This window comes from Anabrus simplex, chromosome 1 (genome assembly GCF_040414725.1).
Source record: "Anabrus simplex isolate iqAnaSimp1 chromosome 1, ASM4041472v1, whole genome shotgun sequence".
NCBI lineage: Eukaryota > Metazoa > Arthropoda > Insecta > Orthoptera > Tettigoniidae > Anabrus > Anabrus simplex.
Window position 1 is genome coordinate 413,681,205 of NC_090265.1, and position 14,994 is coordinate 413,696,198.

General features: G+C 40.6%; 1 protein-coding gene across 5 annotated transcripts in view; it reads right to left on the reverse strand.

The window, feature by feature from the left end:
- The window catches only part of asf1 (histone chaperone asf1), a 115,213-nt gene extending 101,431 nt beyond the window's left edge, over window positions 1-13,782 (reverse strand). For 2 of the 5 annotated variants that reach the window (XM_067135083.1, XM_067135081.1), the window contains exon 1: window positions 13,659-13,769. The gene's annotated coding sequence lies outside the window, so the exon portion shown is untranslated. Of the gene's footprint in view, window positions 1-1,541; window positions 1,662-13,658 lie in introns of those variants that run through there. The other 3 variants (XM_067135079.1, XM_067135080.1, XM_067135082.2) reach the window with 3 other exon arrangements.
- Window positions 13,783-14,994: the final 1,212 nt, after the last annotated feature.

The window sequence follows — 14,994 nt, forward strand, 5'->3', positions numbered from 1 at the left end:
CTGACTTCAGTTCTGGAATCAGCATGCCCGAAATATAAAAGATCACTATGTGAACTTCATGCAATGATCGTAAAGTCGGAAAGTTTGAATTCACAGGTTAGTGTAATTGATGACATACAAGATTTTCCTCACTACCATCAGACTTAAACCATGGGGTGAGATGTCTCGTCACTTTGACGCACAGCTCAATGGTAAGGAAAGGAAATTCGTAATCTGCTTCTTTCACACGTATTATGCAATCAGACGAGATTACCTCCAAAACAGAGGCTCCATGAGATATAGGTATTGAACCCTTTCAGACAATGATCCCTGGACTCCATTTGAACGGATATAGTGAGCCAAAGATAGTCCCCGGGTTACAAACTTAGAAGCATCAGCGAGGGAGACCACGATTTGCTATGCAAGGCACACAAAGGAACGGCTCAGAGAAGCAGTCAGTGAGACAAAGTGCAAAGAGACGAAAGGAAGACAGAGGAGACACAACTTCAAGTGCCCATGCCATGTATTCGGGGGTTAACCCCACCCAACTTTCGCTCGACAACTCTGAGCGAGTCCAGTATCGAAAACTTCCAAAGAAAAGTAAAGATTTCCACCATTTTGAGTCAAACCAAAACCAGGAGAAATCCTAATGTAATTTATTGAGTATTGGAGGACTCTTAATTTGTCATACTTAGGTCATTGGAAAGAAATTATGAACTTGTAAATGTAGAAGTAGGTCACCACACAAAGGGCCGGTGTATGTTAGTTGGGGATTCCCCAGGAAGGAGCATGGGGGCAGAGTCCTTAAAAACCCTGAGAGGGACACTTGGCTCATCTAGTATCAAAAGCAGCAGAGACAGGTGCGTATTGGTGCATGTAATAGCTATGAACAATACAGCCTTAGCAAATGAAATATTTCTATAGTTTAATGTAAGTACACTTAACTTAAAATGGACCAGTGAGCTTAGACAGAACCAACAAACTGTATGGATGTTCCAGAACAGTGAGAGAAAATACCCTGAAACCCAGGAAATATTTATAAACAGTCCCGACCAGTACAGTTAATGTCTGCCGGGAGGGTACAAACTAACTATACTCAGGCGTAAGCAAGCCCAGTGCTTAGACAGTCAGCTCTAGGAGAAGATTGCGGGTTTGAGTCTTGAGTGTGGTATTCGCCGAGCATATACAGTCGGGCAGAAAACACAAGCGTGGACAGTTCTTACAAATGAGGACAAGTGCAGGAGGTGTTTAATCAGAAAAGTTATGTTATTCCTATCTCTCCATTAGGGAAGCCAATGTAAAATTTTTAATGTCTTCATATATGAAAATTCAGGCAAACCATTGATGTAACAAAATTATAACCATTAAGTAATGCGTTGCCAGAGGAGATAAATGATTATTATAACTGGTAGTATAGAAGTTCTAAAATTTATCTAATTACTTAATCTACATATTAACACACACAGGCATGCCAGGATAACAACTTACACATCAAAGTACAGATCACACAATTACACAGTTTGCACTCTCTCAATTCTCTGTGTTCATTCAATAGCACTCACCGTCTCGCTCAGTCACACAGTTATTCTCGTTGCCACTGTCACAGTCCACACACATCACTCTCACAGTTCAGGATGATGTACGCTGCCCGTTCACTCCAGTAGAACCTCCGTTCTCTGCCCCTGCCGATACCCAATGTTCTCTTACAAGTCGCTACCACACACAACATTCACTACACAGCAGAAGCTGGCGCACGACGATAGACACGCAGAACGAATACTTTACAGGCTGCCAACTCACTCTCAGACTCTCAACTAAACTCTCTGACTAAGCTCTACTCACTCAACCTACTAGAACCACACCGGGAAGTCACTCCTGTCTTATATACCTGGGCCAGTCATTCCAGAACAGTCTGGAAGCTGGGCACATCCAGAAACCCTGCAAGAAAAAGACTCCAGGTTGATCATTCTCGTATTTTCCATTTGGCCGTTGCACCACCACAGGTGATTAGAGAGGGGGCCAACCTTGTACCTAGGCTCGACCATGAGTAATGTAGCTTGAGTGGGTGGACGGGCCTGATGGTGACATCACTGCTTCAAGCGCTGCAATATGTAATGTTTTTCTTTCCCTACTCTTCTAACTGCTCTCTAAGAAATAAAGCACGGTAGAGCTATCTCCGTTCAGGCTATGAAAGCCCATGGAGAAGTGGAAGGTAAAGACTTTCACTTTCTGTAACTTCGGTACTCGGTGCGATACAGTGGTAAACTCTATGTCCGGCCGCCTTTGCCCTCAGGAATTAACCTGGTACTCATTCTTAGTGCAGGCTGAGTGAACCTCAGGGCAATGTGCCGCTCCAGAATTGTAAATATAGTTTCTTAAATTTTTCAACTTCCTGACTGGGAATCGAATTCACATCCAAGGGTTAACTGAGCATGCCTCAGGCAAGCCCTTCTACAAGAAAAAGGGACTTTAAATCATCATTATTGGCATTTTTAAAACGTCATTTACTCTTTTCTGTAAATTAGTTGTTTTCACCTTCTCACAGATTTTAATTCTAACCTTGTCCGGCTCCACGGCTAAACTGGTTAGCGTGCTGGCCTTTGGTCACTGAGGTCCTGGGTTCAACTCCTGGCAGGGTCAGGAATTTTAATAGATTGATTGATGATTGTTGTTTAAAGGGGCCTAACATCGAGGTCATCGGCCCCTAATGGTACGAAATGAAAACTTAACAGTCCAAAATCCTCCACTGACCAGAATTCAAAGCATGAGGACAAAGAATGAATGGATGGACAGATATGAATTTAAAACGATCAGTGGATCCAACCCACAGTGCCTCACATGCACAGAAGCTGGCACAAAACAACAGTATTTGACCAAGGGATTGCTTCTATAGCACAATGCTGAATCGATTATGCTTATAGTCGAAACGGGTCCAAAACCCAGGTCATCGGCCCCTCATAATGGTATTTATCGCTAGGAAAGTAGAACCATGCTATGTGTAATGTTGCGGTACTAATCAAAAGTAGTGGAGACTTGCGGTATTCCACACATTATGGTACTGTTCACAGGTAGTGTAATGCGCACATGTAACACAGACCTATGGTGTTTCGCACATTGCAGCGCTATTTTCAGGCAACGCAAACCTATAAAGGCAACACAAACCTATGGCGTTCCTCGCGTAAGTGGACTAACCACAGGGACTCATACTATCCTGTGGAATTCCTCACACAGTGGGAACTGAGCATAGGTAAGGCAGAACCATGGTGTCGCTTATATAGGGGTACGAATCACAGGTACTGTAGGACCCACCACCTGATTCACACACTGTCGCTACTAATCACAAACCTACTGCGTGCCTAACATAGTGGTACTATTTAAATCTAAGAATTTCATTTTTTGTCCGTAGTAAACTGAGAACGTAAGATAGGAAACTTAAAAGGGTCCACCTTTTCAATACAAATAAATGTTATAAGTTTATTTACAACATATATTTACACTTGGAACTAGTTTCGACGCTGTTTGGCGTCATCTTCAGCCAAAATGTAGGAAGTAGGCATAGGCGTAAGCATGCAGACATTTACATTATACAAGATGTTAAATCAGTGTGATTAAATAAGAGACATGAAATAGTGAATTACAATGTCAGTTTACAAAATGATCATGAAGGGTGAGTCAAAATTATAAACATGAGTTAGGGCTCAAAAACATAATCACTTGAAAAACATATAAACCGCAACAAAACCACGCAGAATTTTGAGATGAAATTGGCATTGGAGATTCAAATTATTTCAGACACTCTTCCATTGAATGTTGCCTGCCGCGAGTGTAGTATAAAACATAGGTTAGATTTCAACAAACAATTGTCTCAAAAATGCACATAACATTTTAAAAATATTTTTGGGTTGAGATGAAAGTTGGCAGTTAGGGATTGAAATCACTTGTTCACTAAGCGTCAATTCAAAACCAGCTGTGAAGGGTGAGACAAAATTGCACAAGTGTGAGTTTGGACTCGATGAGTGCAAAACCTGAAACACATGCAACACACTCGAAACTGCCAAATTCATCGCAAACCTACAGTTTCGAGTGTGTTGCATGTGTTTCAGGTTTTGCGTTCATCGAGTCCAAACTCACACTTGTGCAATTTCGTCTCACCCTTCACAGCTGGTTTTGAACTGACGCTTAGTGAACAAGTGATTTCAATCCCTAACTGCCAAGTTTCATCTCAACCCAAAAATATTTTTTAAATGTTATGTGCATTTTTGAGACGATTGTTTGTTGAAATCTAACCTATGTTTTATACTACACTCGCGGTAGGCAACATTCAATGGAACAGTGTCTGAAATAATTTGAATCTCCAATGCCAATTTCATCTCGAACTTCCGCGTGGTTTTGTTGCGGTTTATATGTTTTTCAAGTGATTATGTTTTTGAGCCCTAACTCATGTTTATACAATTTTGACTCACCCTTCATGACCATTTTGTAAACTTACATTGTAATTCACTATTTCATGTCTCTTATTTAATCACACTGAATTAACATCTTGTACAATGTAAATGTCTGCATGCTAACGCCTATGCCTGTTTCCCACATTTTGGCTGAAGATCACGCCAAACAGCGTCGAAACTAGTTCCAAGTGTAAATATATGTTGTAAATAAACTTATAACATTTATTTGTATTGAAAAGGTGGACCTTTTTAAGTTTCCTACCTTACGTTCATAGTGGTACTACGCGCAAGTAAATGCGACCCATGGTGTTCCCTGCGTGATGGTACTAATTACAAGTAGTTTCATAGTTCTAATTGGTTCATCCCTTGGTCGCCCCTTACGACAGGCAGGGGATACCGTGGGAGAATTCTTCGTCTGCCTCCCCCACCCACAGGGTGTGTGTGTTTGGTCCACGAGAGGTATGTTATTTCCCCTCAAGTCTACCGGCAAGCCGGTTAGGGCACCCCCTATCTACCACCTGGGACGCGCCACGTGGGAGTATCACCTCTCCCCCTGCTATGCCAGCGTAGCAGGTTCGCAGGGAATTTTAATTATTATGGGTTAATTTTGCTGGCACAGAGGCTGGGTGTATGTGTCGTCTTCATTATCGTTTAATCATCACAACATGCGGGTTGCCTAAGGGTGCCACATCAAAAGACCTGCACCTGGTGAGCCAAACTTGTCCTCGGACACTCCCAGCACTACAAGCCATCCGCCATTTCATTTTTTGCCTTAGCTTATAAACCCCGAAGAAAAGATTTATTCCACCATAACTGACAAAATGGCCATTTAGGTGAGAGTATTATATGTTCGTAGTGTCAATCAGCTACTTGGCTGTTCTGAAACATCAGCCGGTAGAGACTAGTACCAGCAATGAAGTTGCAAACAAGCTTCTGGGTTTCTTGTTCCGAGGGTTAACAACTGCTTTTATTTCATGGATGCGCCCACTAACGGGCACTCAGTCTTATGCCCTGATGAAGAAAGTTATCACTGAGGCGGAAAAATTGGGAGTTTCTAAAAAATAGGAGAAACCATAATATGAAGATAAAGTTGGTAATCAACAGCACAAATATGGGAAAATATTTGTTTATGGGAAGAAAATTACGGACTGGTATAATCTACTAAGGGAGATGTTCTTTGAAATAATTTTTAAGGAAAGAATAGGCAAACAATTGATAGGGAATCTGCCATCCGAGTGACAGTCCTAAATGCAGATCACAGGTGACTAATTAATTAGGCCTACATATTACAAATTGGAATCAAAAGTTCTCAGAATCACGACAGGCAATTGTTTGGTGAACGTTAATATGATGAAAGAGTTTGGTTGATAATAGGGCGCTTTTTCTCCAGTTTTGACTTGAGCCAAATCTTTAAAATATTATCCTCACTGCAAGGACATCTTTCATGAGGAGAAAGTAATTACCGGTAAGTAGACACTTTAATGAAGATGCATGAAGCACAAAAAGAAAGCATATTGACTCCTGCACAGACTCTCACCGGGAAAGTTCTTTTTTCCTTCCATTATGGAAAAAGTGATTTAAAATATGCAAATTGTGTGCTTTGCACACCTGTAATAGCTGCAATGTGCTGGTGTTCCACCCAGTTGTAAACTGTTTTCCATGACGGCGCATGTTCTCCACAGACTGCCACCATGTGCCGATGAATTTCTACAGTGGTCACGCCTCCTTTCCATAGGAACCAAGCCTTATAGCGTAGTGATGGGGCATTCGATTCATTTGATTCCGTTCACGTTACTGAATCGATACAGTGATCCGATTCACGGCACATTAGTCAACGCTCCTACTGCTTGCTATTTGTTTTACGTCGCATCGACACAGGTAGGTCTTTTGGCGATGATGGGATAGGAAAGGCCTAGGAAGTGGAAGGAAGCGGCCGTGGCCTTAATTAAGGTACAGCCCCGGCATTTGCCTGGTGTGAAAATGGGAAACCACGGAAAACCATCTTCAGGGCTGCCGATAGTGGGGCTCGAACCCACTATCTCCCAATTACTGGATACTGGCCGCACTTAAGCGACTGCAGCTATCGAGCTTGGTCCGCTCCTACTGCAACTGTGTAGTATGTGCTAGTAAGACAGCAGCGACAGCATTCAGTGCTCGCAGCTGCCATCTGACATCCACCACATCATTGAAGCCACTGTCCTATGCAGTTGGCTGAAGAGGAGATCTGTGTCATCACTGCTAAGATTTCTACTTGAAACATAATGGAATCATATTGGGAGTAAATGTTTGATACATTTCGCGGAGACTGAGTGATAATGACTAGAGCTTCATATGTTCCTTGGCCAATCCTCCTTTCCCTTTTATTGGGTTTTTAAATTTCCTCCATAAATGGCAAAAAGTGTTCCGATAGTCAAGTAATTTGGTTGTCGTCAATTTGTGTAAACTTAGTCCGTATTTCTAGAAGTGTAGGATTGTTTGACGTTGCACACATCATGAATGTTAAGCCCATTTCCTCAGTGTCCAAAAGTGTTATTGTCTGATGGAGAATTTCATGATCTGCTGCAGTTTCAGGAGCAAAAGACTTTAAATGCAGCTATAATAATAATAATAATAATAATATGAAGGGCATACTATATTGTTTTACACTTTATTTTTTGTACGTCCAGGTATGGTTCACATTTCACTTTTGAAGGTGGTGACGTTTAACTAGTGTCATGTTTCACCGTTTGGTAACAGCAACGATGTGACATATGAACTGAGAGAATACTGAGCCGTTCTTCCCAATATAAAACGGGTATTTTTGAGTGGTCATGAGCATGACTCATAGTCATAGGGCAGGCTAGAGTCGAGTTTAATTGTCAAATGTCAACTAAGTTATAATACTTTCATTAAACTAATAAATAGTATAACCTAACTGCCTACTTACTTAGTAGCTACTTCAAAATTATGTTTTGACTACCTTTTTAACACTGCAAATAAATCCATCTATTATCTAAACCTCCCTGTAAGAAGAGGACAGTGAATGCAAATGGGTATTATTTTCAAATGAGCTGAGGTCGAGAGTCCATTATAGCATACGATTCTTTCTGTGTGCTATGGCTCACTGTATGTCTCGCTGCAGCAGAAGCTTGGCTCTCCGCCAGTGTCCATCTTGTGTCTCACTGAGCCGTGCTTGTTCACGATTCTTTCGGTGTGCCATGGCTCACTGTACGTCTCGCTGCAGCGGAAGCTTGGCTCTCCGTTTGTCCAGTGAGCCGATAAGGAGCCGTGTGTATCTTGTGTCTCAATGAGCCGCACTCGTTCACGATTCTTTCAATGCGTCATGATTCACTGTCTCGCTGCAGCGGAAGCTACCCGTCAACGTCCAGTGTGTGCGCCACTCAGCACTGTCCGCTGGGAGTAAGCTGAATCGTGTGCCATGAGCTCGCCATTCCTGTGAATCGATTCACTCGGACACTTGAATGAATCGATACACTGCTTCGAATCATGCGTTCAGTAGCCAACACTATTTTAGCGCTGTCCCTGATGGTTGCTTTTCATGTTGTCGGCTCCTACGCTGACGGTGCTGTTACGAAGTGGCTATGACGAGTGCATTCGTTGGCCCCTGTGTGTGTGCTGTTACCAAACAGTGGAACATGACACTAGTTAAACGTCACCACCTTCAAAAGTGAAATGTGAACCATACCTGGACGTACAAAAAATAAAGTCTAAAGCAATACAGTACGCCCTTCGTATTATTATTATTATAGCTGCATTTAAAGTCTTTAGTAGTTGCTCCTGAAACTGCGGCAGATCATGAAATTCTCTATCAAACAATAACACTTTTGGACACTGTGAGGAAATGGACTTAACATTCATGATGTGTGCAACGTCAAACAATCCTACACTTCTAGAAATACGGACTAAGTTTACCCAAACTGACGACAACCAAATTAACTTGACTAACGGAACACTTTTTGCCATTTATGGAGGAAATTTAAAAACCCAATAAAAGGGAAAGGAGGATTGGCCAAGGAACATATGAAGCTCTAGTCATTACCACTCAGTCTCCGTGAAATGTATCAAACATTTACTCCCAATGTGATTCCATTATGTTTCAAGTAGAAATCTTAGCAGTGATGACACAGATCTCCTCTTCAGCCAACTGCATAGGACAGGTGGCTTCAATGATGTGGTGGATGTCAGATTTTGCCTTTATGCAATCTAAAGCATGCTGAAAATAGGAATGATAAATCCGTCAGTTACTTTCAACACCAACCATCAAGTTTTCAATACCATGGATGTCAAAGGAATACGTAATCCAGAAATATATGCAGTCTGGCGAGTTAATGCTTCCTCAGCATATTTTGCAGGTGTAGACGAGCCCAAAGAACGTACGTTTCATTTCTTCATCATTATAAAATACTGTAATATTATATATATACTGTAAACAGATTATTTGTACAAGTGACAAATTATGCAGTTAGGCTACGTAAAATATTCCAAACTTGATTGCATGGTAGACATTTTTTTATTTTTAAATATCCCCAACAGTATGAAGCTGCCTTCTTTAGCAATGGTTGCTGGCTATTTAGTAAGAATTACTTAGATAAATATTAGTGGCAACTCTTGTCTGGAAGGATTCTTTTACCAAGGCAGAGACAGGACCACTGATGTATTTGATTAAAGCACAAGATCAAGGAAAAACCCCTTACCCAGACAGGAAATTTGTAATGTTATTGAGAATTGTTTTAAAATAATATTTAAGAAACGTCATGGCAAACCTTGTTGAAAAGAATGCCTGTTTGTGCCTAAATTTATTGAATTTTTTAAATGCTAAAACTGCAAGCAGAAAAAACTCTGTTTATTTATTTATTTAGAGCGCATGGCATACAAATACATCATTACAAATGAACAACAATAATCAATAAAATAAACTACAAACATCTAGACCTTGTATGTACTCAATACATTTTGGGGTTGCTAACAAGAAGTCTTCATATGGCTCTCCATATGCTCTGATGCTGCATTTTTCCCTGATGTGTTCAATACTTTGTTGCGGTGCACCACAGTCGCATACCAGCGAGGACAGCATTCGCCATTTAAAAAAAGAATACCCATATTTTCCGTGTCCCGTCCTGAGGTGGCTGAGCATGGACCACACCTTGCGGGGTTGATCAAACCCTGGAACTGTCTTACTAATCCATGGCATTGCCTGGCATGTAGCTGGAGCATTTTGCATCCATTCTCCCCTCCAGGAATCGGTGATGTTGAACCCGATGTGATTGATGTCAGTTGCAAGAGGATGTCTCGAATGGAGTCGTTTGATTCTGAGGTCCAAGATGTCCAAGTGTACCGGTAGTCCAGGGTTCACTAGGATCTTGTGTTCTCTAATCAAAGCTACTTTCCTTCCCAGGTTAGGGGGTAGTATGTTACTTAGGACATAATGTTCAAAACCTGCATTAATCAGGCATCGAATGTCACCAATAAAAATTACATCCATTCAAACCTTTTAAGACGGGAAAAGACCCCACCCCCACAACAGGCAAATCTAAAAAATGTAAATGCTAGAGCTGGGTTACATCTTCAAAACATTTGACTTGCATGCATGTAACACGTATTATGCAACTTAAAATGATTCATTTTACCAACTTTTCCATTTCTTTATATCTTTTTGAGTTAACCAGGTGAATATCAACAGAATTCCCATTGAAGAGTAATGTGTAGTTGGTATGTACACGAAACCCTTGTCCTGTTCCTCTAAGAGGTCTGTATGATGTGAGATGAATCTTCGTAGAGTTTTTATGACCATATGGCCTTTCTGACGACTTCCTCAGTGTAGTTAATGAGATGAAATTAATGACGTGATATATTACAGTAGGAAGGTGAAACCTGATGTCAGCACTTATCCTACTCATCGAATCGCACCAAGGCTTAATGCCTCCGGACAAATCAACAGCATCACATGGCCTAACTCCACATAAACACTGTGGAGAAGTTTGAAATTGAATCCAGGCTTTTGGCATGCACTCTAGAGATTTGAATTCTTTAAAAATTTACTTTACATCGCATTGATACAGATAGGTATTATGGCGATGATGGAATAGGAAAGGGCTAGGAGCGAGAAGCAACCGTGGCCTTGATTAAGGTACAGCTGCAGCATTTCGCTGGTGTGAAAATGGGAAACCACAGAAAACCTTCCTCAGGGCTGCCGACAGTGGGGTTCGAAATCACTATCTCCTGACCCAAATCCAACTCATTCAGTTTCGAAATTGTATACAACAACATCTCCTACCCTGCTGGCCAACCTACTGATGGTGAAACATTTTTCAATCAGCGGGACTCAAACTGGCTAACCATGATATCAGACTATATGGGCTTGACGACTTAACAATCAAGGTCATAAAGAAGACATCTAGTGGCGTATTCTGAAACTTGTCACGACCCCATCAGCTGGCTGACATTTCCTGGACTTATATATCACACAGGCAAAACGTCATTCAACTTGGCACATACTCACACTACAATTACTACAACAACCAGATAACCAACGAGGACAACTGCAAAGCACATGGCATATACATGGAGGTGGTGATTGTTTGAAGATAAAGTACAACTGGGCAAACATCCTGTATTAACGCTAATGAGACAGGAAAAAGGGAAGGGATCAGGCATTTTGGGAATGACAGTATCAGGCAAAGAAATACAAGGGCCATGAAGGGTGTGAAAATAATAACACCTTTCGGAGATGCCGAGGTGCCAGAATTTAGTCCAGCAGGAGCTCTTTTACGTGCATGTAAATCTACTGATACGAGGCTGACGTATTTGAGCACCTTGAAATACCACCGGACTGAGCCAGGATCGAACCTGCCAACCATCTGAGCCACTCAGCCGGTGGATATGAAAATGAAAGAAAAGGAGGTCAGATTAGATCTAACCTCACGGTGTACTATCTCCTAGTACATTAAAAATGATCACTTCTGATTTATTCTGAATTTGTTGAATGTAAAGTTCTTCAGAATGTCCTGGCTATAACAATACAATGGCTAGTCTTCCAAAAGTTGCATCCTGACCCAACATCGGGACTTTGTAAGTCCAAGTTTGAAGGCAACTTAATGAATCCACTTTCCATGTCCAATGATTCTTTGCTCATAATTCACTATTTATTGTTTCATACTTGACTGCACCACATTCTTTTAATTAAGGGCAATGATTTTCAGAATAGACTGTATTACAGTGCAACTTTTACAAAGCTTAACCCTCAAGCACACACGCCAAATTTTAGGACGCAGACACACGCGTTGGGGTGCTTTCCACCCCACATATCATTGTATTGTAAAATATGAATTACTCCATTATTTGGAGATTTTAAGATAGATTATATAAGAATGACTCCGTCTGCGGGGATCCAGCCAGAAAGATATAAGAGCGGGCAGAGCACAGGAGAGTTATTTGTACATTTCACTAGGAAATAAAATGACCTGGGGTGGATTCCACCCCATATGCGTGTGTTTGAGGGTTAAGGACAACCTACCTGGCGCACACAACTCACGCTGCATCATTAGGTACCGTTGAATGATGTTGCAAAACTTATCACCATTGGGTTATTTTCAGCCGAGTGAAGCAAGGAATATGGGGTTGTTTATGTGCGCGTGTGTGTGTGTCAATAATTGGTTCATTTTCAGAATAAGGGGTTAGAAAAGGTATCTCTCTTTGATCATGTAGAACATATATGCCAACAAAGCTGTGTACGTGCCAATTTCAATTTACTAACAGATGTTTTTGAAGATTTCCATTTTGAGCATGGCATTGTATGGAAGTGAAACATGGACGATGATAGCTCAAGAAGAAAACAAATAGAGAGAATGTGGTGTTACAGAAGAATGCTGAAGGTGAGATGGGTACATCGAATCAAACTGGCGAGAGATCAATTTGACTAAAAGAACAGATAGAATGATAGGACACATCTATAAGACACATAGGACTTGTTCGGTTGGTTTTTGAGGGAAGGCGGTAATAATGGTAGGGGTAGACCAAGGTATGAATATGACAAACAGATTAGAGCAGATGTAGGATGTATTAGTTACATAGAAATTAATAGCACAGAATAGGGTGGCATGGAAGGCTGAATCGAACCAGTCTATTGACTGATTACTCAAACAACACCACCACCACTGGTTTAATATTTTTTATTGTACCGCAGTTGGTAATGATGCCTGTGCTGAATCCTGAAAGAGATGCCTTACTCTATAAATTTCAGCCAATGGCCAGTGGTACAGAAAATGTCCTATAATTTATATTATGTGGGGATGGGCTGGTGGGTCCCTGTACTTCTATGAAAACAGCACTTGTAGGCCTATAGAAGCAGTAAGAGGTAACATTTACACAATCAACTTTTGCAAATAGAGTGATTTACGCTGGGAGGGCCTCGTTAAATTTTGCCATGACCACTTCACTCATACAACAATAAAACCCTAGAATATAAACCAAGAGATAACTTCAACAATAACACAACAAACTTGTCCATATGTGAAGTCGCAACAAAAGCATCAATATGAACAATTTTAGGGAAAGTAGGTCCACACTTCTTTCTTTGCCAACAAAGAACACCATGCATGTTTTGCTGAAAAACTAGCATTTATAAAGTCAAGATATGGCATGTTCAGGAACATATTTTAAAAACTCTTAATTTAACCTTACAACTTCACTCAGACTTCAGGATAGGAAATAGTAGCAGTTTTCCTCGAATATGTCTATCAGTTTTCCTACCAACAACCGGCATAAGCAGAGGTTACAATTATTCAATGGCCTAAGGTTAAAACTTGAAATGCCAAGTACATAAGTGAGAGTCATCCTACCGCCTCTTAATACACCTGCGGTTTAAACATATCTGAATTCCTTTTAGAACACCAACTCGTCATCGTACTGGTAGAATGAAAACAAACCTCTGCAGACAACACAGCCCGAAGAACAAATATAAAAGCTATTGACTCTCGAAAGATTTACGTTACAAACTGTCTGTGACAGTATCCCTAGGATATTCATATATTAAGTGTATAAAAAGCAATAAGAATAAATTGACATAACATAAACCAAACACCTATGCTGCTAACCGAACACCACTAAATACATAAACAAACAACCACCACATCAAGAAATGCGATTACGAATAATAAAAAAACGAAGTCTTAAGCATCGCTATTAGAGATATGAACAATTCTTCCAAGATCACCGAATAACATCCAAAATACCTACATGTTGAGCAATAAGCACACGATTATCATTCCAAACACACCACCACGAAATTTGGCGGGAACATATTCATTGCACCAATATCCGATAACTAACAACACAAACACAGGTACTCCATGAATAAGATAGTACTCCATGACAGCTGTACACTCTGGTGGTGAATTTACGATTTTCCGAAAACAAACAGAAATACGCCTTATGAAAATAAAGGGCAAAAACTTTACAACTGGTATCAAAGTAATTCAAAAAACAACTCACTATAGAAACACAGTTTAGTAAAATATGTAACAACTATTGTAGCAAGGTCAAACACCTTGCTCACCATCGTACTTCAAATAGAAAATGGCCGCCGACAAGGGGAAATGAGAAGTATTCGAAAATCATATCGGTACGTCTAGCGACTGACAAAGTAAAGGCAGGCCTCCACTGATTAACATTTAACAACAACATGTTAAATGTTAAAAGTGTTAAATGTTAACTGGTGACGTAATTAATATGTTAAATGATAAATGTTGAATACTGTTTCATTTAACATTGTGTACACATTTAATAAACATGTTAAACTTGACTTTCTTTGTTTATAGGCTATATAGGTAGTTCATCATATAAATCTGCGGTAATACATTTGGGTGGTGTCTAGTATTTTCAAACAAGGAAAATGGACGCAGGTGAAGAGGATTTGGCCTTTGTTATTGCCACTGCTGCTTCTTGTTATGATTTAGAAATGCAGTCTTATTAGACGCATTTCCTCCCCTCATCCTGCTAATTGTTTCAGAAACAAACATCTTTGAAGTATAAACTTCATCCGCTCCCGTCCCCCGACTTCCGACATCTCTGATTTTTTTTTTTTTTTTTTTTGCAATACTCGATTGTGCTGGGAGCGGAGGGACGCTAGTTACTTTATACGCTCGCAGGAATAATTATAGATAATTTAGAGTTCCTGGAAACCGTCGGCTTTCTTCACTTTATCTCTGTACGCCTTTGATCAGACATCCCACAAACAAGGCCTTTCTATTTTGCCATTAATTAAGTCCAAAGTAATCTTGCTCCACTCCATTTCTGACTATAAATTTTAGTATAGTGCAGAGAGAACGACACGTGTGCACGTACCGGTACCGGTACAGTATTTGTAGCTTATAACAAAGAGAATGAGTGTTGCGGAGTGTTGTAACTATAAACCTACTTCAAGAGAAGCACGTCGTTTGCGTCATTTGGCAATCTGTTGACATGGAAACAGCAAGGAAGTTGCCGAAGCTGTACCAACATCTCCCGAACAAAGAATTGACTTGACATGTTTTCCACTTGGAGCGGAAAACACGCCAACATGTTAAAAGTGTTA